Source organism: Carcharodon carcharias, assembly GCF_017639515.1.
Source record: "Carcharodon carcharias isolate sCarCar2 chromosome 27 unlocalized genomic scaffold, sCarCar2.pri SUPER_27_unloc_1, whole genome shotgun sequence".
Classification (NCBI taxonomy): domain Eukaryota; kingdom Metazoa; phylum Chordata; class Chondrichthyes; order Lamniformes; family Lamnidae; genus Carcharodon; species Carcharodon carcharias.
In genome coordinates, this window is record NW_024470624.1 from 1904587 (window position 1) to 1927459 (window position 22873).

Genomic DNA, 22873 nt, shown 5'->3' on the forward strand with positions numbered 1-22873 from the left:
GAAATCAGTGTTATTAGAAATGCACTGAGACAGACACGTCTGAGTGAGAGTGTTCCAGTGTATTGACTGAGGAAAGGGCTTTGACCAGTTACGCAGCCTGATAAAACATCACGGGAGGGACTGTACACATGCTGTGTGTGTAGACTGCTCAGCTGATCAAAGGATCTGGGCAACCTAAGGACACCCACACTATGGAGAAACTGTGGAAACGTGGGGACTGTGGGAAGGGATTCATATCCCCATCAAAGCTGGAAATTCATCGATGCAGCCACACTGGAGAGAGGCCATTCACCTGCTCCATGTGTGGGAAAGGATTCACTCATTCATCCCACCTGATGAGACACCAGCGAGTTCACACCGGGGAGAGACCATTCACCTGCTCTGACTGTGGGAAGGGATTCACTCAGTCGTCCCATTTGCGGATACACCAGCGAGTTCACACCAGGGAGAGTCTGTTCATCTGCACCATGTGTGGAAAACGATTCACTCAGTCAGCGAGCCTGCTGAGACACCATGTCACTCACACTGATGAGAGACCCTTTAAATGTTCTGACTGTGGGAGTAGGTTCAAAAGCTCTCGGGAACTGATGTTCCACCAGCGTTTTCACACTGAGGAGAGACCGTTCAGCTGCTCTCACCGCACAAAGAGGTTGAGAAGTTCATCCAACCTGCAGGAACACCAGCGACTGCACACCAGGGGGAGGCCATTCACCTGCTCTGAGTGTGGGAAAGGATTCATTCAGTTGTCCAAACTGCAGATGCACCAGCGAGTTCACACTGGGGAGAGGCCATTCACCTGCTCCAGTGTGAGAAGGGATTTGCTTATTTATCCAGCCTACTGAGATACCAGTGAGCTCACAGTGGGAAGAGGCCATTCACCTGCTCGGAGCATGGGAAGGTATTCACACGATCGTCCCACCTGTTGACACATCAGCGAGTTCACACTGGAGAGAGGCCATTCACCTGCACTGTGTGGGGGCAGCGATTCCTTCAGTCATCCAGCCTGCTGACACACCATGTCACTCACACCAATGAGAGACCCTTTAAATGTGCTGACTGTATCTGGGCCCCACATTTTAGGAAAGATGTGAAGTTCTTACAGAGGGTGCAGAGGAGATTTATGACAATGGCACCAGGAATGAGGGACTTCAGTTAGTTGGAGAGACTGGAGCAGCTGAATTTTCTGTCTTTGAATCATGGAGTCATTAAGATATACAAGGAGACTATTCAGCCCATCAAGTCCATGCTGGTTCTCTGTAGAGCAATCTAGTCAGTCCCATTCCCCCATTCTATCACTGAATCCCTGAAAGTTTATTTCCCTCAAGTGTCCATCCAATTGCCTTTTGAAATTGTTCATCGTCTCTGCTTTCCATCCCGCCCCTCATAGTCAGCGAGTTCCAGGTCATTACCGCTCGCTGTGTAAAAATATTCCTCCTCACATCCTCCCCGCATCTCCTGCCCAAAACCTTAAATCTGTGTCCCTCTCCTCCTTGTACCATCAGTGAATGGGAACAGTTTTTCTTTGTCCACCTTATCTAAACCTGTCATAATCTTGTACACCTCTATCAAATCTCCCCTCAACCTCCCAGATTCAAGGAAAACAACCCCAGCCTGACGTCTAAAATAAAAAACAAACAATATGTTAATGCCTGAGATCAATTGGGAATGTTTGATTTCTGTTTTAAAGATATGATGAATATATTGTATTGGACAGTAAAGGAATTGGAGTAACTCACCCGGGTGATCAGTGGAATGTATCAATCTGGTATCCACCTACATTCTAGTGAAAGTCAGGGAGGTGTAGATGAGATGAATAAGTTGATAGATTTCTCTGGGATAACTTTAAATACTTACCTATGAATTTTGTTTTAAAGAAAACCACATTTGACAGTCTGGCCACCACCTGAAATATCAGGACGATAACAGGGGGAGATAAGCAAAGACAGACACTCACTTTGGTCTTTTGATAAGCACACCTCAAAGTTCAGAATATGTGGCCTGACATTGGGATACCGGTGTGAGTGTGCAGATGTGATTTGTTACATGTGAAGACAATAGGACGCGTAAATTCATGTTGAAGTGGACTGAGGAATGGGTCCCAAACATACACAGCTACTTGACAAACAACATGACATGAAATGGTTAATGTGACCAAGAGAATGAGACAATATTTTGACATCATCAAAGCATTGACACATACTCCAGAGAGAAACTGACTTTAAAACAATCAGTATAGAATTAAACACACTGATCATGGTCAAAAAGTGACTAAAATTGAACTAACAGAGATCAACATTTGCATTGGGTCAATTAAGGGCTTGGGAGAAATAATACTGAGTGAGAACTGTCCACAAGTTGGACAGGGGTAAGGAGAGAGCTGGAGAATCTTTTACATCCATGCTTGATCTGTTGCTTGAAGCATATGTCCTTATGTACTATCACAGAATCACAGTGCAGAAGAGGCCCTTCGGCCCATCGAGTCTGCACCGACATGTGAGAAACACCTGACGTACCTACCTAATCCCATTTACCAGCACTTGGCCCATAGCCTTGAATGTTATGACGTGTCAAGTGCTCATCCAGGTACTTTTTAAAGGATGTGAGGCAACCCGCCTCCACCACCCTCCCAGGCAGTGCATTCCAGACCGTCACCACCCTCTGGTAAAAAAGTTTTTCCTCACATCCCCCCTAAACCTCCTGCCCCTCACCTTGAACTTATGCCCCCTTGTGACTGACCCTTCAACTAAGGGGAACAGCTGCTCCCTATCCACCCTGTCCATGCCCCTCATAATCTTGTACACCTCGATCAGGTTGCCCCTCAGTCTTCTCTGCTCCAACGAAAACAACCCAAGTCTATCCAACCTCTCTTCATAACTTAAATGTTTCATCCCAGGCAACATCCTGGTGAATCTCCTCTGCACCCCCTCCAGTGCAATCACATCCTTCCTATAATGTGGCGACCAGAACTGCACACAGTACTCCAGCTGTGGCCTCACCTAGGTTCTATACAACTCCAACATGACCTCCCTACTTTTGTAATCTATGCCTCGATTGATAAAGGCAAGTGTCCCATATGCCTTTTTCACCACCCCACTAACATGCCCCTCTGCCTTCAGAGATCTATGGACACACACGCCAAGGTCCCTTTGTTCCTCAGAACTTCCTAGTGCCATGCTGTTCATTGAATACTTCCTTGTCAAATTACTCCTTCCAAAGTGTATCAGCTCACACTTTTCAGGGTTAAATTCCATCCACCACTTATCTGCCCATTTGACCATCCCGTCTATATCTTCCTGTAGCTCAAGACACTCAACCTCACTGTTAACCACCCGGCCAATCTTTGTGTCATCCGCAAACTTAATCCTACCCCCCACATAGTCATCTATGTCGTTTATATAAATGACAAATAATTGGGGACCGAGCACAGATCCCTGTGGTACGCCACTGGACACTGGCTTCCAGTCACTAAAGCATCCTTCTGTCATCACCCTCTGCCTCCTACAACTAAGCCAATTTTGAATCCACCTTATCAAATTACCCTGTATCCCATGTGCCTTTGCCTTCTTTATAAGTCTCCCATGTGGGACCTTGTCAAAGGCTTTGCTGAAATCCATATAAACTACATCAACTGCACTACCCTCATCTACACACCTAGTCACCTCCTCAAAAAATTCAGTCAAATTTGTTAGGCATGCCCTCCCTCTGACAAAGCCATGCTGACTATCCCTGATCAAACCTTGCCTCTCCAAGTGGAGATAGATACTCTCCTTCAGAAATTTCTCCAATAGTTTCCCAAACACTGATGGGAGACTCACTGGCCTGTAGTTCCCTGGCTTATCTCTACAACCCTTCTTAAATAGCGGAACCACATTAGCTGTTCTCCAGTCCTCTGGCACCTCCCCCGTGGCCAGAGAGGAATTAAAAATTTGGGTCAGAGCCCCTGCGATCTCCTCCCTTGCCTCCCTCAGCAGTCTGGGACACAAATCATCCGGACCTGGAGATTTGTCCACTTTTAAACCTGCCAACACCTCCAATACCTTGTCACTCCCTATATCAATTTGCTTAAGAATCTTGCAGTCTCTCTCCCCGAGTTTGATACCTTCCTCCTCATTCTCTTGTGTGAAGATGGATGTGAAGTATTCATTCCACACTCTAGTGATGTCCTCTGGCTCCACCCATAGATTGCTCCCTTGGTCCCTTATGGGCCCTACTCTTTCCCTGGTTATCTTCCTATTGATATACTTATTGAATATCTTGGGATTTTCCATACTTTTACCAGCCAGAGCTTTCTCATATCCCCTCTTTGCTCTCCTAATTGCTTTCTTAAGCTCCACCCTGCACTGTCTGTACTCCACTAATGCCTCTGCTGATTTGCTTCCCTTGTACCTGCTAAAAGCCTCTCTTTTCCTTCTCATCGTAACCTGAATATCTCTGGTCATCCATGGTTCTCTGGGCTTGTTACTCCTTCCTATCACACTAGAGGGAACATATTGAGCCTGTACCCTCCCCATTTCTTTTTTGAACACCCCCCACTGTTCCTCTGTAGATTTCCCCACAAGTAACTGTTCCCAGTCTACCTTGGCCAGATCCTGCCTTATTTTACTAAAATCCACTCTCCCCCAATCCAAAACATTTTTTTTACAACTTGTCGATTTCTTTGTCCATAACAAACTTAAACTGTACCATGTTGTGGTCGCTATCACTAAAATGCTCACCCACCACTTCACCACCTGTCCAGCTTCATTCCCCAGAATTAGGTCCAGCAACGCACCGTCCCTTGTTGGACCCTCTACATATTGACCTAAAATGTTCTCCTGTACACATTTCAAGAAATCCACTCCATCCAAGCCCTTAACACTATGTCTATCCCAATTAATGTTGGGAAAGTTGAAATCACCTAATATAACTACCCTTTTGTTATTGTTTTTACACACCTCCACAAGTGTGCACATATTTGCTCCTCAATTTCCCGCTGACTATCTGGGGGTCTAGAATAAACACCTAATAATGTGGTTGCCCCTTTTTTATTCCTAAGCTCTACCCACAAAGCTTCATTCGATGCCCCCCTCAAGATATCATCTCTCCTTACTGCAGTAACGGACTCCTTAACTAATAATGCAATGCCTCCTCCTCTTTTAACCCCTCACATCTTGCTGAAGATTCTATATCCCGGAATGTTGAGCTGCCAATCCTGCCCTTCCCTCAACCACATCTCAGTGATGGCTACTATATCACAATTCCACATGTCAATCCTCACCCTTAACTCCTCTGTTTTACCTGTAATACTCCTGGCATTAAAGTAGAGGCCATCCAGCCTTGCCTTACTCCCTTGAAGCTTATTGCAGCTGTACTCCCTCTGACTTGATTGTGTTACTGTATTACGATGTGTCCCTATTCTGCTCACATTCTGTGTCCCCTCCCCCTGCCGAATTAGTTTAAACTCCTCCCAACAGCACTAGCAAACCTGCCCGCAAGGATGTTAGTCCCACTCTGGTTCAGATGTAGACCATCCCGCTTGTACTGGTCCCACCTTCCCCAGAAACGGTCCCAGTGATCCAGGAATCTAAAACCTTCCCTCCTGCACCAACTCTTAAGCCACGTATTCATCTGTGCTATTCTCCTATTTCTGAGCTCACTAGCATGTGGCACTGGGAGTAATCCAGAGATTACAACCCAAGAGGTCTTGCTTTTTAGTCTACTGCCTAACTCCCTGAATTCTTGATGCAAGGCCTCATCCCTCTTTCTACCTATGTCATTGGTACCAACATGTAGCATGACCTCTGCCTTATCACCCTCCCTCTTCAGGATGCCTTGCAGCCGTTCAGTGACATCCCGGACCCTGGCACCAGGGAGGCAACACACCATCCTGGAGTCATGTTGACTGCCACAGGAGCACCTATCTGTTCGCCTGGCTATAGAATCCCCTATTACTATTGCTCTTCCTCCCTTCCTCCCCTCCTGTACAGACAGGCTGCTTATGGTGCCAGAAGCTTGGCTCTGTCCGCACTCCCTGGAGGAACCAGTGCCTTCATCAGCCTCCAAAATGGAACACCGATTTGCGAGCGGAACCCCAGGGGACTCCTGAACCACCTGCCTGTTTCTCTTGGACTGCCTAGTGGTCACCCATTCCCTTCCTTCCTCAAGTCCCTTCATCTGCGGTGTGACCACCTCTCTAAACGTGCTATCCACGATGCTCTCAGACTCGCGGATGCTCCACAGTGTCCCCAGCCGCCGTTCCAGCTCTGAAACCCGAGCTTCCAGGAGCTGCAGCTGGGCACACTTCCTGCACACATGCTGGTCCCGGGCACTGGAAATGTCCCCGGCTTACCACATGGAGCACGAGGAGCACACCACGGCTTTCAGCGCTCCTGCCATGACTTATCCCTTTAAATTAAACCTTTTAAGTCAATTACTCTAGGGCCCTTCTTTCCTGATCCTCGTTACTGTAGAGTATACAAACTGTAAACCACAAAAAGACCTTAAACTATAAGCAATTAAAGTAGTAAATACTTTACCCACTACTTACCAGTGGCTCCTTTCCCTTGTAGCCTCTCCTGCTGCAGCACGCTCTGTAGATTTAAGAAGTTGGATAGCAAGGAAAAAATGCAAAGAGCACCTCGTCCCCTGTGCACCGAATTCCCACTTTGCACCAAATTCTGAATACCCACTCTCGCTGTGCCCCACTTAGGATGTGCTCACTCTCCTGTTCCTGTGCAAGCACACTGTAGCGTGCTTCTAGATAGTCCCTTTCTTAAATAGAGCTGACTTGACTCACAACTAGTTAAGCTTCAAATAGTAATTAACCCCTATTTAGGCCCTAATCAGGCTTCAGGTGATTGACAGTTAACTGTCGCACAGTCAGCTGAGTCAGCTACCTTACCAACCTTTTAACTAGACTACTGAACTTACAAAAATTAAAGAGTAGGAGTTACCAGTTCAATTCCCGCTTTGCACCAAATTCCGAATACCCACTCTGGCTGTGCCCCACTCAGGATGTGCTCACTTTCCTGTTTCTGTGCAAGCACACGAGTAGCCGAGAGCTCACAGCGCTCCTTCAGAAGAAGAAAAGATCGAGTAGATGTTACCCAGGTGGGGCCAGAACAGAACTGGAAAATAACGGAGTGAAATTGAGTGAAGGGTCGGAGATAGAGTTCTCTTCCCCCTCAAGGTGTGGACTGTAAGAATCCTGGGGGACTCCCTACTTCGGGTTTTCTTGCTAATTAGTGAACACTAAATAAAAACTCTGACTGGCTGTGCATTTATTTTTAATTTGATTGTTACACTTCTCCTGTTTTTATTCCTGTTGTGATTATTCTCTGGGTGAGGATGGTAGACAGGTGACAGGAAGGGAAATTGTGGTTTGGAATGCTGACTCCCTGTACCGGGGACGGAGTGTGGGAAGCCAAGTTTTTGAGAGTTTGACGTGGCTTGGGCAGGTACAGATGGTTCAATGACAGGTTTTGTAATTGGTCTGTTCAAATGTTAGCTTGGCAGTGATTGGGTTAAATCAGTCTCCATAGACTTTGTGATGTAAAAAAGTATCAGAAGGGATTCCCCGAGCACAGAGATTTGTAGAGGTTTTACATATTGCATTGACTGGTGCCATGGCATCTGGGGCAGACCAGGGAGCATTTACATGGAGATGGTGCTTCTACCTAGAGTGTAATGGTAATGCTGCTGCACTTGGATACTACTGCTCAGACATGAGCATGTGTCAGGTCTTATTTATACTGAATAAAATCTAACCACTGTCACCAATAAGGGTTATCACTGTGAATCATTTCAGAGTTTGGGAAAATGGGATAAAGGGTTAATTGACTTACTGAACCCCATTTTCTAACATCACTGTGTCAAAAATAAAATTTCATCTCCCCCTCTGGCTCCTTTGCCAATTACCTTAGAGGGACTCACTTCCTGTTAAAGAGCCTGCCAACCCCTCCCACACACTTTCCTTAAAGTGAATGAATCTAATCATGAAATGTCCAGAAAAATCAAATATTTTTACTGATAAAAGTTTATTAATGAAACAGAATGTGGTTAATAAACAGGAAATTACTTGAGGATCGAAGACAACCAGTGTAAAAAGGCGGGCACAATGTTCTGGACCCAAATGGTTTCTCTTCGGCTCCTCTGTACCCTGTTCCCGTGACTCCCTGCTTTGGACACAGGGGCACTGAACCCCGGGGGTTGGGTCACCATCAGCCCTGGTCACCCTGCCCTGTGCCCAGTTTGGTTGGAGGCCCATTTACCAATCAGTCCTTAGCACCTTCCTGTCTCTCTATCAGTGTGACGCCCATGGCAGTTTCCCAACTGGGGCGCAGGCCCCGTTATTCTCAGCTAAATTCAGCTGTTATCTCTGTTGCCTGGCTGTCATTGACATGAGCAATAGAGAGACAGAAAGGTGCTGGAGGCTCAAATGGGAAGTTGAAACTTGTGGCTCTAAACCAACACTTCAACATTTGTCATTCAAACACTTGTTATTTATACTGGGCTTGTTATTATTAGATTTAGACGCTGGAGGCAAAGGGTAACTTTCCATTTCTAACTTTGTATTGTCTATAGTGTCAGCCGTGGCTCAGTGGGTAACACTCTCATCTCTGGGTCAGGAGGCTGTGGGTTCAAATCCTACACTTGGGACCTGAGGACAAAAATCAAAGCCCACATTCCCAGTGCCAGCACTGGGGGAGTGCTGCATTATCAGTGCAACCTTCTCTCGAATGAGATGTTAAACTGCCAGCCCTGTCTGCCCTCTCAGGTGGATGTAAAAGACCCCACAGCCACTATTTCGAAGAAGAGCAGGGGAGTTAGCCCCCCATGTCCTGGTCAATATCCATCCCTCAATCAACATCACTAAAAACAGATCATCTGCTCATGATCACATTGCTGTTTGTGGGATCTTGCTGTGTGTAAATTGGCTGCCGCGTTTCCTACATTACAACAGTGACTACACCCCAAAAGTCCTTCATTGGCTGTAAAGCGCTTTGGGATGTCCTGTGGTCGTGAAAGGCGCTATAGAAATGCAAGTCCTTGTTTAATTGTCAGCAAACTTGGAGATATTACACTCGGTCCCTCATCGAAATCATTCACAGAGATTGAGAGCTCATTTTGTGTATAAACCTCCTGTTTGACACCTTTCCAAACGCTTTTTGAAAAGTCAAACACACCACATCCAAGATGAGGAATTTTTTTGTTTTAAAATGCACGGTGAGTTGTTGTGATTTGGAATTCACTGCCTGAAAACGCGCTGGAAGCAAATTCAACTGTATCTTTCAGAAGGGAATGGGACAGATTCTTGAAAGGAAAAGAAAATTGCAGGGTGATGGGATTAATTGGACAGCTCTTTCAAAGAGCCTGCAGGAGTACGATGGGCCGAATGGCCTCCTTCTGTGCTCTATGGGCCTCGTGTGCACTGAAAGGGAGGGGGATCATCTTCAATTATGGGTGACATATTAAAGAAAGCAGTGCCTCCTCTTCTCTGTATGTTTAGTTTAACACTTAAATCTCCCCTCAACATTCTCTGAAGTGGCAGATGGAATTTAATACAGAGAAGTGGGAGGTGATGTGATTTGGCAGAGGGGATAGGGAGAGGAAATATAGACTTAATGGCACAGTTCTAAAGAGTGAGCAGGGACAGAGGGACCTGGGGGTTCATGTGCAGAGATCATTGAAGGTGGCAGGACAGAGTGAGAGAGGAATTAGCAAAGCACATGGGATCTTGGGCTTCAGAAATAGAGGGATTGAGAACAAAAGCAGGGAAGTTTTGCTGAACTTTTATAAAGCTCTGGTTAGGCCACAACAAGAGTATTGAGACCAGTTCTGGTCACCACACTTTAGGAAGGATGTGAGGGTCCCTGAGAGGGTGGAGAGGAGATTTACCAGAATGGTTCCAGGGATGAGGGATTTTAACCACAAGGTTAGGTTGGAGAAGCTGGGCTTGTTCTCCTTGGAGCAAAGGAGGTTGAGGGGAGATTTGATAGAGGTGTACAAGAATATGACAGGTTTAGATAAGGTGGACAAAGAAAAGATGTTCCAATCAGCTGATGGTACAAGGACGATGGGGACACAGATTTAAGGTTTTGTACAGGAGATATACCAACATCACTGTTCCCTCACTGGCACTGGGTCAAATCCTGGAACTCCCACCCTCACTGCACTGTGGGTGTACCTACATCACATGGACTGCAGCGGTTCAAGAAGGCAGCTTAACACCATCTTCTCAAGGGCAATTAGGGAGGGGCAACGAGTGCTGGCCCAGCCAGTGACACCCACATCCCATGAAAGAATGAAAATGAAAAGATATGGGGGGATTTGAGGAGGAACATTTTTAAACAGTGAGTGGTGATGACCTGGAACTTGCTGTCTGCGAGGTGGTTGGAAGCAGAGACAGTGAACGGTTTCAAAAGGAAATTGGATGGGCAGTTGTGGGAAATACATTTTCAGGGCAACAGGCATAGAACAAGGAAGTGGGACTGACTAGTTTGCTCTGCAGTGAGCTGGCATTGACACGATGGGCTGAATGGATTCCTTTTCTACCCTAATGACTCTGTGATCTAAAAAGAACAATTTCAGCTGCTCCAGTCTCTCCAACTAACTGAAGTCCCTCATCCCTGGTGCCATTCTTGTCAATCTCCTCTGCACCCTCTCTAAGAACTTCACATCTTTCCTAAAGTGTGGGGCCCAGATATGGGGTTCCATTCACGAGGGATAGAATTGAAAAGCAGAGGGGTTATATTCAACTTGTTTCGAACCATGGTTAGACTACACTGGGAGTACTGTCAACATTTGTGATCTCCATTTAGAAAAAGGAATTAGAGGCACTGGAGAAGGGGCAACAAAGATTCACAAGAATAATATCAGAACTGAGAGCATTTAACCCTCAGGAAAGGCTGGGGCTGCTTTTCTCTAGAAAAGAGAAGACTGAAGGGCGACCTGATGGAAGTCTTTAAGATGATGAAGGGGTTCAATAATCCAATAGGGATTTCATGAGAAACCTCTTTACCCAGCGAGTGGTGAGAATGTGGAACTCATGATCACAGCGAGTGGTTGAGGTGAATAGCATGAATACATTTAAGGGGAAGCTAGATACATACATGAGGGAGAAAGGAATAGAAGGATATGCTGATGGGGGGAGATGAAGTGGGCAGGGTGGAGGCTCATGAGGAGCATAAATACTGACAGAGACCAATTGAGCCGACTGGCCTGGCCCTGTGCTGTAGACTCAATGGAACAGAGACAAAGGTATTTATTTTAGATCTACCTGTAGTGGTAGGAAAAACATAATTTACTCTCCAGGATAAAATAAATGTCCTTCATCAGCTTTTGTGGATCGTTTCAGTGGAAATGTGCACTCCCAGGCTCAAAGAGCATCAGCCACTGGAAGCAAAGTTGTGAGACCAGCCAGTCCAGCAGAAAGAAACCCTCCGAAACTCCCACTTCACCAAGTGTCAGAATGAATATGGTTCAGTCCTGGATGTGATTAACAGCAGAATCCAACCCCTGGAATCACTTGTGAACTCGCTGGTGTCTCAACAGGTTGGAAAACTGATTAAATCCCTTCCCACAATCAGAGCAGGTAAACGGCCTCTCCCCAGTGTGAACTCGCTGGTGTCTTAACAGGCCGGATGAATCACTGAATCCCTTCGCACACACGGAGCAAGTGAATGGTCTCTCCGTGGTGTGAACTCGCTGGTGTCTCAGCAGGCCGGATGATTCACTGAATCCCTTCCCACACTCAGAGCAGAGAAAAGGTCTCTCCTCAGTGTGAATGCGCTGATGGCTCTCCAGTTCCCTCGAGCTTTTGAAGCCACTTCCACAGTCTGAGCACTTAAACGGTCTCTCATTCGTGTGAGTGACATGGTGTCATAGGAGGTGGGAAAACTGCTTGAATCCCATCGCACACTTGGAGCAGGTGAAAGGCCTTTTCCCGTTGTGAACTCGCTGGTGTGTCAGCAGGTGGGATGAATCTCTGAATCCCATCCCACACTCAGAGCAGGTGAACGGCCTCTCCCCGGTGTGAACTCACTGGTGTGTCAGCAGGATGGATAACTTAGCGAATCCCTTCCCACACTCAGAGCAAATGAATGGCCTCTCCCCAGTGTGACTGCGTTGATCAGTTTTCAGCTTGGATGGGTACTTGAATTCCTTCCCACAGTCCCTACATTTCCATGGTTTCTCCATGGTGCGCCTGTCCTTATGTCTTTCCAGGTTTGACAATTTTTGTAGCGTTGTTCACACAGGACACGTGAACAGTCTCTTCCCGCTGTGAATGGTGATGTTTTTTCAGACTGTGTGACTGGTTAAAGCTCCTTTCACAGTCAGTGCACTGGAACACTCCAACTGGGGTGTGTGGCGTCTGGGTGCTTATCCAGTCACACTGATGTTCAAGACCTTTCAAAGTAGATAGAACAGACAAACATTTCTCCTTCTTGATTCAAAGGCTGATGATGTTCGGTTCCCATGAATTGAGTGACGCTGTCAGATCTTAAGGTGATGTTTTGTGTGAAATTTCTCTCTGAAAATACTCCTCTTCTTATCTACTATAAAAGGAGATTACAAAAGTCATCACTCTCTGCACAGGATAGAAATTCAGAAAAGCAATTCTAGTTTCTGTGCAACATTCTTTCCCCTATTGTTCTCCAAAAAGCTGTAAATCTCCATCCCACACACACTCCCTCCATTCTCACTCTGCTGTACCTAATATACACCCTCCCAATTCTCCTGAAGGTGCTGATTCATGCTGATTGACAGATCAATGCTGATCGCTTGTTCCCCTGGACACAGAGATCTGAAAATCTTCCTGCATCATCATTGGGACAGTATCACTTGGTTAAGACACAGGGTCGATGTGAGGGAGCAGGCAGGCATGACCTCGAACTTGCGGCCTACGAGGATGGTGGAAGCAGAGACAATCAATGATTCCAAAATCAAACTGGATGGACACTTGAAGGAAATAAAATTGAAGGAAATAAGCAGGGGATCAGGGAAATAGAGGGGGAATGGGACTGACTGGATTGCTCTATGGAGAGTCGGCATAGATTCAGTTGCTGGATGGACTCCTCCTGTGCAGTAATGACTCTATGACTGAAAATATATAACCTAGTTACAGTACTATATTACAAGACTAGAAATAATAAAATGTATCTCATTACAGAACCATAAATAATATATCTAATATGTACCATATAACATTAGACATATCGAAAGAGTCAAAAGGACTCGAAGCGTTCACTGTTTTTTTTCTCTCCACAGAGGCTGATAGACCTGCTGAGCTTTTCCATCATGTTCTGTTTTTGTTTCAGATTTCCAGCATCCGCAGTATTTGCTTTTATCTTAGACATATCTCTGTCCTATATTAATTTACTGACCCCTTAAATGTCAGCCATCTCCTGGAGAAACCACCCCTTTCATTGTGAACATTAGGAAAGAGACCATCCTTTTAGCCAGACAAATAAATGTGTCAAGCTGAGGGAGCAAAGGATGTCAATGTCTTTAAGAGAGAGAGAGAGAGAGAGAGAGACCTGGGCCAACCTTTCCAGAGTCTGCACCCTCCCTGGATTCACTTCCTTTTCCTTCAGTTCCTGCAAGTCAACAATTTACCCCCAGAATGAGAAAAGAAATGGAAAGGGGGAGAAAAGAAAGTGTTTTACTCGCAGATGTTGGACACAGGAGGAAGTTTTAGTCTGTGTGAAGCTCAATCTTGATTCAGACAAAGCCCGCGCTCTGATTGGCTGGAGAGCCAGATTCCTCCGTTCCACCAACTTTTCCCATTGGTGGAGCCCTCAGCATGAAGGGAAGGGGCGGGCTCTGCCCCGCACATGCGCATCTTACCTTCCCCATCGGACATGCGCAGCCCCGGGCCGCCCGCCCGCACGGCTGTTATAGCGGCTTTCCCAGCGCGGGGGACTATGGGAGCTGCGGCCGCCATTACTCATCCGGAGCCCAGTCTCCAAACTCCTGTGAGGAAAGTGGGGGTGGGGGGCGTAGTGACGCCGCCCTAACACAAAGTACATGTGGGTAGTCACTGGGTTTGATTGTGACGTCCCCTTAGCAAAACAGGGGTTTCGCGTGTAAACACTTCGACTGAAATAGAAACAGAAAGTGCTGGAGACACTCAACAGGTCTGGAATCATCTGTGAAGAGAGAAATGGAGTTAATGTTTCGAGTAGAATATGACTCTCTTTCTGTAAAGATACAGACAGCTGGGTGACATATTGGGGAGGGCAATGAGTACCGGGGGAGGTCTTGTGGAGCAGTCTGCAGTGTCCCTGCCTCTGAGCCTGAAGCTCCCGGTTCAAGTCCCAGTCCAGGACTTGACGGCCAATGAAAGTGTCTTCACGATGCAGCCAAATAGGTTTAGCATTAACTTGTAAAAACTTCCAACACACACCAATGGTAGGTGGTAAGAGTGGGAGAGATTTCTGCTCAGCCACATGGTGGAAAGAAATTGGAGCTGTGACCATCACTATCTGTAGTGTGTAACCGTGTATGTTGCCATAGCAACTCACATCCCTTGTGGGGGATGGAGGCCTGGATGGTGGGTGCGGATCAGATTGGTGCCAAGAGCATGGGGCTCGATCCACATTCAAGCTGGGGTGGATTCTGGATCTGCCTCCTTGACCTACCCATGGTGCAGGTCATGACAATGTGGGTCAGACTGAAGGAGAAGGAAAGGGATTCACTTCCTCATCCAGCTTGATTATATATGTGTGAGATCACACCAGGGAGAGGATGTTCACCTGCTCTGTATGTGGGAATGGAGTCGCTCAGTCATTCAGTCTGTTGGCCCAGCAGTGGATTCAGGCTGGCAAGAGGCTGATTAAATGTTCTGAGTGTGGACACGGATTCACTCGTTCATCCCAGCTCCTGACACACCAGTGAGTGTATTGTTCACTCCACGGTCTGGATTCTGCTGTTATTGCTGCTGCTAATCACAATCAGGACTGAACCATGTTCATTCTGACAGTTGGGGTTTGTTTCTGCTGATTTTAATAACCCCTGTAACTGGGCTGGAGATTAATATTCTGGTAAATGTCAAATAAATCAGCTTTGTTTTGGGGACACAGTTTATCGAGACCTTGATGTGAAAGAAGAAAAGGTAGGTTTTAAGCAGAGTCTAAAAGGAGGCAAGAGAAGTGGAAGGATAAAGGGAGGGAATTCCAGAGCTTCGGAACCTGGCAGTTGAAGACTGAAAAAGTGCCAACCCTGGATTATGGGGCACTCGAGTCTGTGGAGTGGGGACTTGAACCCATAACCTTTAGACTCAGAGGCGAGAGTATGAGACTGATTGAGCTCATCCCTTTAAGTAACGTTTCCCAATCCACCATAGCCAATTTGCCCCATCATACCATTGTAGTTTCCTTTATTAAGATTCAGGACCCTAGTCTCAGAATCAACTATGTCACTCTCCATCTTGATGAAGAATTCTATCATTTTATGGTCGCTCATCCCCAAGGAGCCTCGCACACCTCAATTGCCAATTATTCCTTTCTCATTAGAAAATACTCAGTCTAGGATGGCCTGTTCTCTCATTGGTTCCTCAACGTATTGGCCCAGAAAACCATCCCATATACACTCCAGGAATTCTTCCTCTACGGTATTATTACTAATTTGACTTGCCCAATCTATATGCAGATTAAAGCCACCCATAATTACAGATGTTCCTTTATTGCATGCATCTCTAATTTCCTGTTTAATGCCATTCCCAACATCACCACTATAGTTTGGGAGTTTATATACAACCCCCACTAACGGTTTTTGCCCCTTAGTGTTTCTCAGCTCTACCCATACAAATTCCACATCGTTGGAGCTAATATCTTTCCTCACTCTTTGTTAATTTCCTCTTTAACCAGCAATGCAATTCCACTGCCTTTTCTTTTTAGTCTGTCCTTCCTAAATACTGAATATCCCTGGATGTTCAGTTCCCATCCCTGGTCACCCTACAGCCATGTCTCCGTAATCCCGACTATATCATACCTATTTACATCTATTTGCGCATTCAGTTCATCCGCTTTATTGCGAATGCTCCTTGAGTTAAGGCACAAAGCCTTAAGGCTTGTCTTTTTAACATTACTTGTCCCATTCCCACTATTTTTCACTGAGGCTCTCTTTGATTCTTGCCCTTGTTTTCTCTGCCTATCACTTTTCTAATTCGCCTTCCTGCCTTTTGTTCATGTCCTTGATTTCCCTTCCTCTGACTCCTTGCATAGGTTCCCACCCCCTGTGCCATTTTAGCTTAAACCCTCCCCAGCCACTCTGGCAAACATTCCGCCTAGGACATCAGTCCTGGTCCTGCCCAGGTGTAACCCGGCTGGTTTGTACTGGTCCCACTCCCCCAGAACCGGTCCCAATGTCCCAGGAATCTGAAACCCTCCCCCTTGCACCATCTCTTCAGTCACGTATCTATCCAATATATGCTGCTATTTCTACTCTGACTAGCACGTGGCACTGGTAGTAATCTTGAGATCACTACCTTTGAGGTCCTACTTTTCAACTTACTTCCTATCTCCCTATATTCTGCTTTGAGGACCTCATCCCCTTTTTTACATAGAAACTAGGAGCAGGAGTAGGCCATTTGGCCCCTCGAGCCCATTCCACCATTCATTATGATCATGGCTGATCATCCAACTCAATAGCCTGCTCCCACTCTCTCCCTATATCCCTTGATCCCTTTCTCCCCAAGAGCTACATCCAACTCCTTCTTGAAAATATACAATGTTTTGGCCTCAACTACTTTCTGTGGTAACGAATTCCACAGGCTCACCACTCTGGGTGAAGAAATTTCTCCTCATCTCAGTCCTAAATGGTCTCCCCCATAACCTCAGACTGTGACCCCTGGTTCTGGACTCCTCCACCACCGGGAACATCCTTCCTGCATCTACCCTGTTTAGCCCTGTTAGAATTTATAGGTTTCTATGAGATCCCCCCCTCATTCTTCTGAACTCCAGCAAATATAATCCTAATCGACTCAATCTCTCCTCGTATGTTAGTCCTGCCATCCCAGGAATCAGTTCGCTGCACTCCCTCTATAGCAAGTACATCCTTCCTCAGATAAGGAGACCAAAACTGCACACAATATTCCATGTGTAGTCTCACCAAGGTCCTATACAATTGCAGCAAGACATCCTTGTTCCTGTAATCGAATCCTCTGGCCATGAAGGCCAACATACCATTTGCCTTCTTTACTGCCTGCAGCACCTGCATGCTTACCTTCAGCCACTGGTATTAAAGGACACCCAGGTCTCGTTGCACATTCCCCTCTCTCAATTTATAGCCACTCAGATAATCGTTTGCCTTCCTGTTTTTGCTACCAAAATGGATAAACTCACATTTATCCACATTATACTGCATCTGCAATGCATTTGCCCACTCACTCAGCTTGTCCAAATCACACCAAAGCATCTCTGCATCCTTCTCACAGCTCACCCTCCTACCCAGCTTTGTGTCATCCGCAAATTTGGAGATATTACATTTAATTCCCTCATCTAAATCATTAATATATCTTATGCTGTTCTTTCTTGAGTCACATGTAGGCCAAACTGGGTAAGGACAGCAGATTTCCTTATGGAATCAGGAGGGTTTTTGCAACAATTGGCAATGGTTTCACTGTCATTATCAAACCTTAAACTCCAGATATTCATTGAATTCAAATTTTGCCAGCTGCCATAGTGGCATTCGAACTCGGGTCCCCAGAGAATTACCCGGGGTCTCTAGAATACCAGCCCACTGACAATGTCACTATCCTGCCGACTCTCGAGCTATAAATCTCTGTCCCCCACACACACCCTCCTCCCTATTTAATTTAACACTAATTCCTCCTATTATCCCCCTCCTGCTTTTCCCCAATTCTCCTCCCCTGAAGGTGCTGACTCTGGGGTTCAGTTTCACACTCACCAATTGTCCTCCCCAATATGTCACCCAGGTGTCTAAATCTTTACATCTGAAGTTAACAAACTGTTTTGCTAAGGGGACGTCACAATCAAATCCAGTGACTACCCACATGTATTTTGTGTCAGGGCGGGGTCACTGCCCCCTGACCCTCACTTTCCATCCCAGTGCCAGGAATTTGGAGACTGGGCTCCGGATGAGTAATGGTGGCGGCAGCTCCCACAGTCCCCCGGCGGTGGGGAAACCGCTCTAACGGGCGCGTGCACGGGCGGCCCGGTTCTGCGCATGTCCAAGAGAAGGGGAATCGGCGCATGTGCGAGGGAGAACCCCCGCCCCCCCCCAAAAAACTTCCATTCCACAGCCCCATTGTCTTCAAGTGAGGGATTAACCAATGGGAATAGGTGGAAGACCGGAAGGACTCTTGTCCTCCAGCCAATCAGAGCGCGGGCTTTGTGTGAATGAAGATTGAGCTTCACAAAGACTAAAACTTCCTCCTGTGTCCAACATCTGTGAGTAAAACACTTTCTTTTCTCATTCTGGGAGCAAATTGTTGACTTGCAGGAACTGAAGGGAAAGGAAGTGAATCCAGGGAGGGTGCAGACTCTGGAAAGGTTGGCCCAGGTCTCTCTCTCTCTTAAAGACATTGACATCCTTTGCTTCCTCAGCTTGACACATTTATTTGTCTGGCTAAAAGGATGATCTCTTTCCGAATGTTCACAATGAAAGGAGTGGTTTCCCCAAGAGATGGCTGACATTTAAAGGGACAGTAAATTAATAAAGGACACATATATGCCTAGTGTTGTTATTTGATACATATTAGATATATTATTTATGGGTCTGTAATACATTTATTTGATTATTATTTCTAGTGTTTTAATATAGAATTGTTGCTACGTTATAAATTTCCAGTCGTAGAGTCATTACAGCACAGAAGGAGTCCATTCATCAATGTGAGTCCATGGCCGATTCTCTGTATAACAATCCAATCGGCCCCCTTCCCCTGTAAGTTTATTTCCTTCAAGTGACTGTACAATTCTGTGCTGACATCATTGATCATCTCCCCTTCCAGCACCCTTACAGGCAGCGAGTTTGAGGTCATTACAACTCGCTCCTAAATAATGTCCTTCCATGGTCTGTATCTCTGATCAAGTAATATAGTATATATTACACACATTTGTGGTCCAGTATATATACATATATATGGCTAGCAGCCTGCATAAAGATTTTCAGGTCTCTGTGTCCATGACATGAAGCAGTGACTATATATCTGTCACAGGAAAAGTGTTAGAGGCTATTATTAAAGATGTTATAGTAGGGCACTTAGAAAAATTCAAGGCAATCAAGCAGAGTCGACATGGTTTTGTAAAATTGAAATAATGTTCAACCAATTTTTTTCTGGTTGGCAGGATGTGACGAGTGGTGTGCCACAGGGATCAGTGCTGGGGCCTCATCTTTTTACAATTTATATAAATGAATTGGATAAAGGGACCAAAGGAATGGTGGCTAGATTTGCTGATGACACAAAGATAGGTAGGAAACTAAATTGTAGAGAGGATGTAAGGAGGCTACAAAGTTACATATATAAGTCAAGTGAGTGGGCAAAGATCAGTTAAATGGAGTATAATGTGGGCAAATGTGAAATTGTTCATTTTGGCAGGAAGAATGAAAAAAGAGACTATCTAAATGGTGAGAAATTGCAGAGCTCTGAAATTCAAAGGGAACTGGGTGTTCTCATGCATGAATCACTAAAGGTAATATGCAGGTACAGCAAGTAATTAGGAAAGCTAATAGAATGTTATTATTTATTGTGAGGGGAATTGAATACAAAAGGAGGGAGGTTATGCTTCAGTTGTACAGGGCACTGGTGAGACCACATCTGGAGTACTGTGAATAGTGATGGTCTCCTTATTTAAAGAAAGCTGCAAACGCGTTAGAAGCAATTTAGAGAAAGTTTACTGGACTAATACCAGGAATGGGTGGGTTGTCTTCTGAGGAAAGGTTGGACAGGTTAGGCTTGTAGCCACTGGAATTTAGAAGAGTAAAGGCGACTTAATTGAAACCTTTAAAATCCTGAGGGGTCTTAGCAGGGTGGATGTGGAGACGATGTTTCCTCTTGTGGGAGAATCTAGTATTAGGGGTCACTTTAAAAATAAGGAGTCGCTCATTTCAGACAGAACTGAGGAGAAATTTTTTCTGTCAGAGGATGGCGAGCCTTTGGAGTCCTTTTCCTCAAAAGGTGGTGGAAGCAGAGTCTTTGAACATTTTTAGGGCACAGCTAGATAGATTCTTGATTAAAAAGGGGGTGAAAGGTTATTGGGGGTGGGCAGTAATGTAAGGTTGAGGTTACATTCAGATCAGTCATGATCTTATTGAATGTGGAGCAAGCTTGAGGGGGCAAGTGGCCAATTCCTGCTCCTAATTCGTATGTTTGTGCATTTGTATGTATGGATCTGTACATCAGCATGAATCAGCACCTTCAGGAGAACTGGGAGGGTGAATGTTAGGCCCAGTAGAGTGAGTATAGAGGAAGAGTGTCTGGGATGACTGTTGGGGTAAAAAAGGAAAGAATGATCCACAGAAACTAGAATTGTCTGTTCTGAATTTCTATCCTGTACTGACAGTGATGACTTTTGTAAACTCCTTTTACAGGATATTAGAAAGGGAGGATTTGCAACAGAAATCTCAAACCAATCATCATGTCAAGACCTGACAGAGTCGCTTGATTTATTAGGACCTGAATATCATCACCCTTTGAATGTGGAAGGAGAAGTGTTTGTCTGTTCTGTCTGCTTAAAAGGCTTTAACATCACTGGGACTGGAAAAGCACCGAGACACACATACCTGAGTGAGAGTATTCCTGTGCTCTGACTGTGGAAAGAGCTGTAACCAGTAACACAGACTGAAAAAACCAGCGCACCATTCACAGCAGGGAGAAACTGTCTGTGGACGAGGCTTCAACTAATCATTGAACCTGGAGAGACACAAGGACACCCGCACCATGGAGAAATTGTGGAAATATGGGGACTGTGGGAAGGGATTCCATACCCCATCTGCACTGGAAACTCATTGACGCAGTCACACCGGGGAGAAGCTATTCACCTGCTCTGAGTGTGGGAAGAGATTCAGCGATTCATCCAACCTGCTGATGCACCAGTGAGTTCATATTGGAGAAAGGCTGTTCAACTGCAGTGAATTTGGGAAGGGATTCAGCCATTCGTCTACTCTGCTGAGACACCAGAGAATTCACAGTGGGGAGAAGCCGTTCACCTGCTCTGAGTGTGGGAAGGGATTCACTCAGTTATCCAGCCTGCAGACACATCAGCGAGTTCACATTGGGGAGAGGCCATTCACCTGCTCTGAGTGTGGGCAGGAATTCAGCCAGTCATCCTACCTTCTGACGCACAGGCGAGTTCACACCGGGGAGAAGCCGTTCACCTGCTCTGAGTGTGGGAAGGGTTTCACTCGGTCATCCCAACTGCTGACACACCAGTGAGTTCATACTGGGGCGAGACCGTTCACCTGCTCTGAATGTGGGAAGGGATTCACTGATTCATCTGCACTGCAGAAGCACCGACGAGTTCACACTGGGGAGAGGCCCTTCACCTGCTCCAAATGTGGGAAGCGATTCTGTGATTCATCCCACCTTCTGACACATCAGTGAGTTCACACCAGGGAGAGGCCGTTCACTTGCTCTGAGTGTGGGAAGGGCTTCACTCAAGTATCCAACTTGCTGAAGCAGCAGTGGGTTCACAAGTGATTACAGGAATTTGATTCTGCTGTTCTTGCTGCTGTTCACCACATCCATGATCGAACTGTAGTAGAAAGGGTTAACAGATGGGATATGCGCTGACATAGTTAATGATGTACCGCTGACATCAGTAAGTCACGTGTTAGACACTCTCTCTGAGAGTGAGAGAGAGAGGTTGGAATTGTGCCTTGGAACAACCTGCCTTCTCTGTAACCTGTTTGAATGTAGTACTAATAAACAAGTGTTTAGCAGATACCAGAGTGTGTCTACAGTCTGTCTGCTAGCCACACCACAGGCCTAGAGTCCGAGATAGAAGGACACATCTCTGAACATGGTGGCAGCAAGTGAGACATCGATGTAAAAAACAGATTGGTGTTATTGAAGGAACCACAGAGTGAAGAAACCTCTGAAAGCAGCTCATAAAAACTGGCAGAAAAGGAGGCTCTGGAGAGAGGTAACAGTGACCGTACCTGGTGAGCAGTCCCTGTCCTGAAGGAGGCAATGGAGAGAGGTAACGATGACTGTACCTGGTGAGCAGTCCCTGTCCCTGAGCTGAAGGAGGCGCTGGAGAGAGGTAACGATGACTGTACCTGGTGAGCAGTCCCTGTCCTGAAGGAGGCGCTGGAGAGAGGTAAAGACGACCATACCTGGTGAGCAGTCCCTGTTCTGAAGGCGGCGCTGGAGAGAGGTAACAATGACTGTACCTGGTGAGCAGTCCCTGTCCCTGTCCTGATGGAGGCGCTGGAGAAAGATAACGGTGACCAGACCTGGTGAGCAGTCCCTGTCCCTGTCCTGAAGGAGACTCTGAAGAGTGGTAACGATGACCGTAACTGGTGAGCAGCCCCTGTCCTGAAGGAGGTGCTGGAGAGAGGTAATGGTGACCGTACCTGGTGAGCAGTCCCTGTCCTGAAGGAGGCGCTGGAGAGAGGTAACGATAACTGTACCTGGTGAGCAGTCCCTGTCTCAAGGACCCACAGAGAGACCAGCAGTGAGAGTTATGGAAATACCATTTTCTCCAGTACTGAGCACTATCAGGTCTTCACTAAGAGGAGCAGAAGTTTTGAGCTTCCCTGTTAACATTCTGGGGGTCATCATTGACCAGAAACTGAACTGGATTAGCCATATAAATAGGGGGAGGTGGTGGCGAGTGGTATTGTCACTGGACTGGGAATCCAAGCACCCAGGGTAATGCTCAGGGAATGCAGGTTCGAATCCGGACACGGCAGATGGTGAAATTTCAAT

General features: G+C 46.2%; 1 protein-coding gene and 1 pseudogene across 1 annotated transcript in view; both read left to right on the forward strand.

The window, feature by feature from the left end:
- LOC121273703 (zinc finger protein 229-like) overlaps nucleotides 1–22873 on the forward strand; it is a 1112939-nt gene that overhangs the window by 618456 nt on the left and 471610 nt on the right. The gene's annotated exons all lie outside the window — the stretch shown is intronic.
- Nucleotides 14223–21640, forward strand: LOC121273595 (annotated as a pseudogene).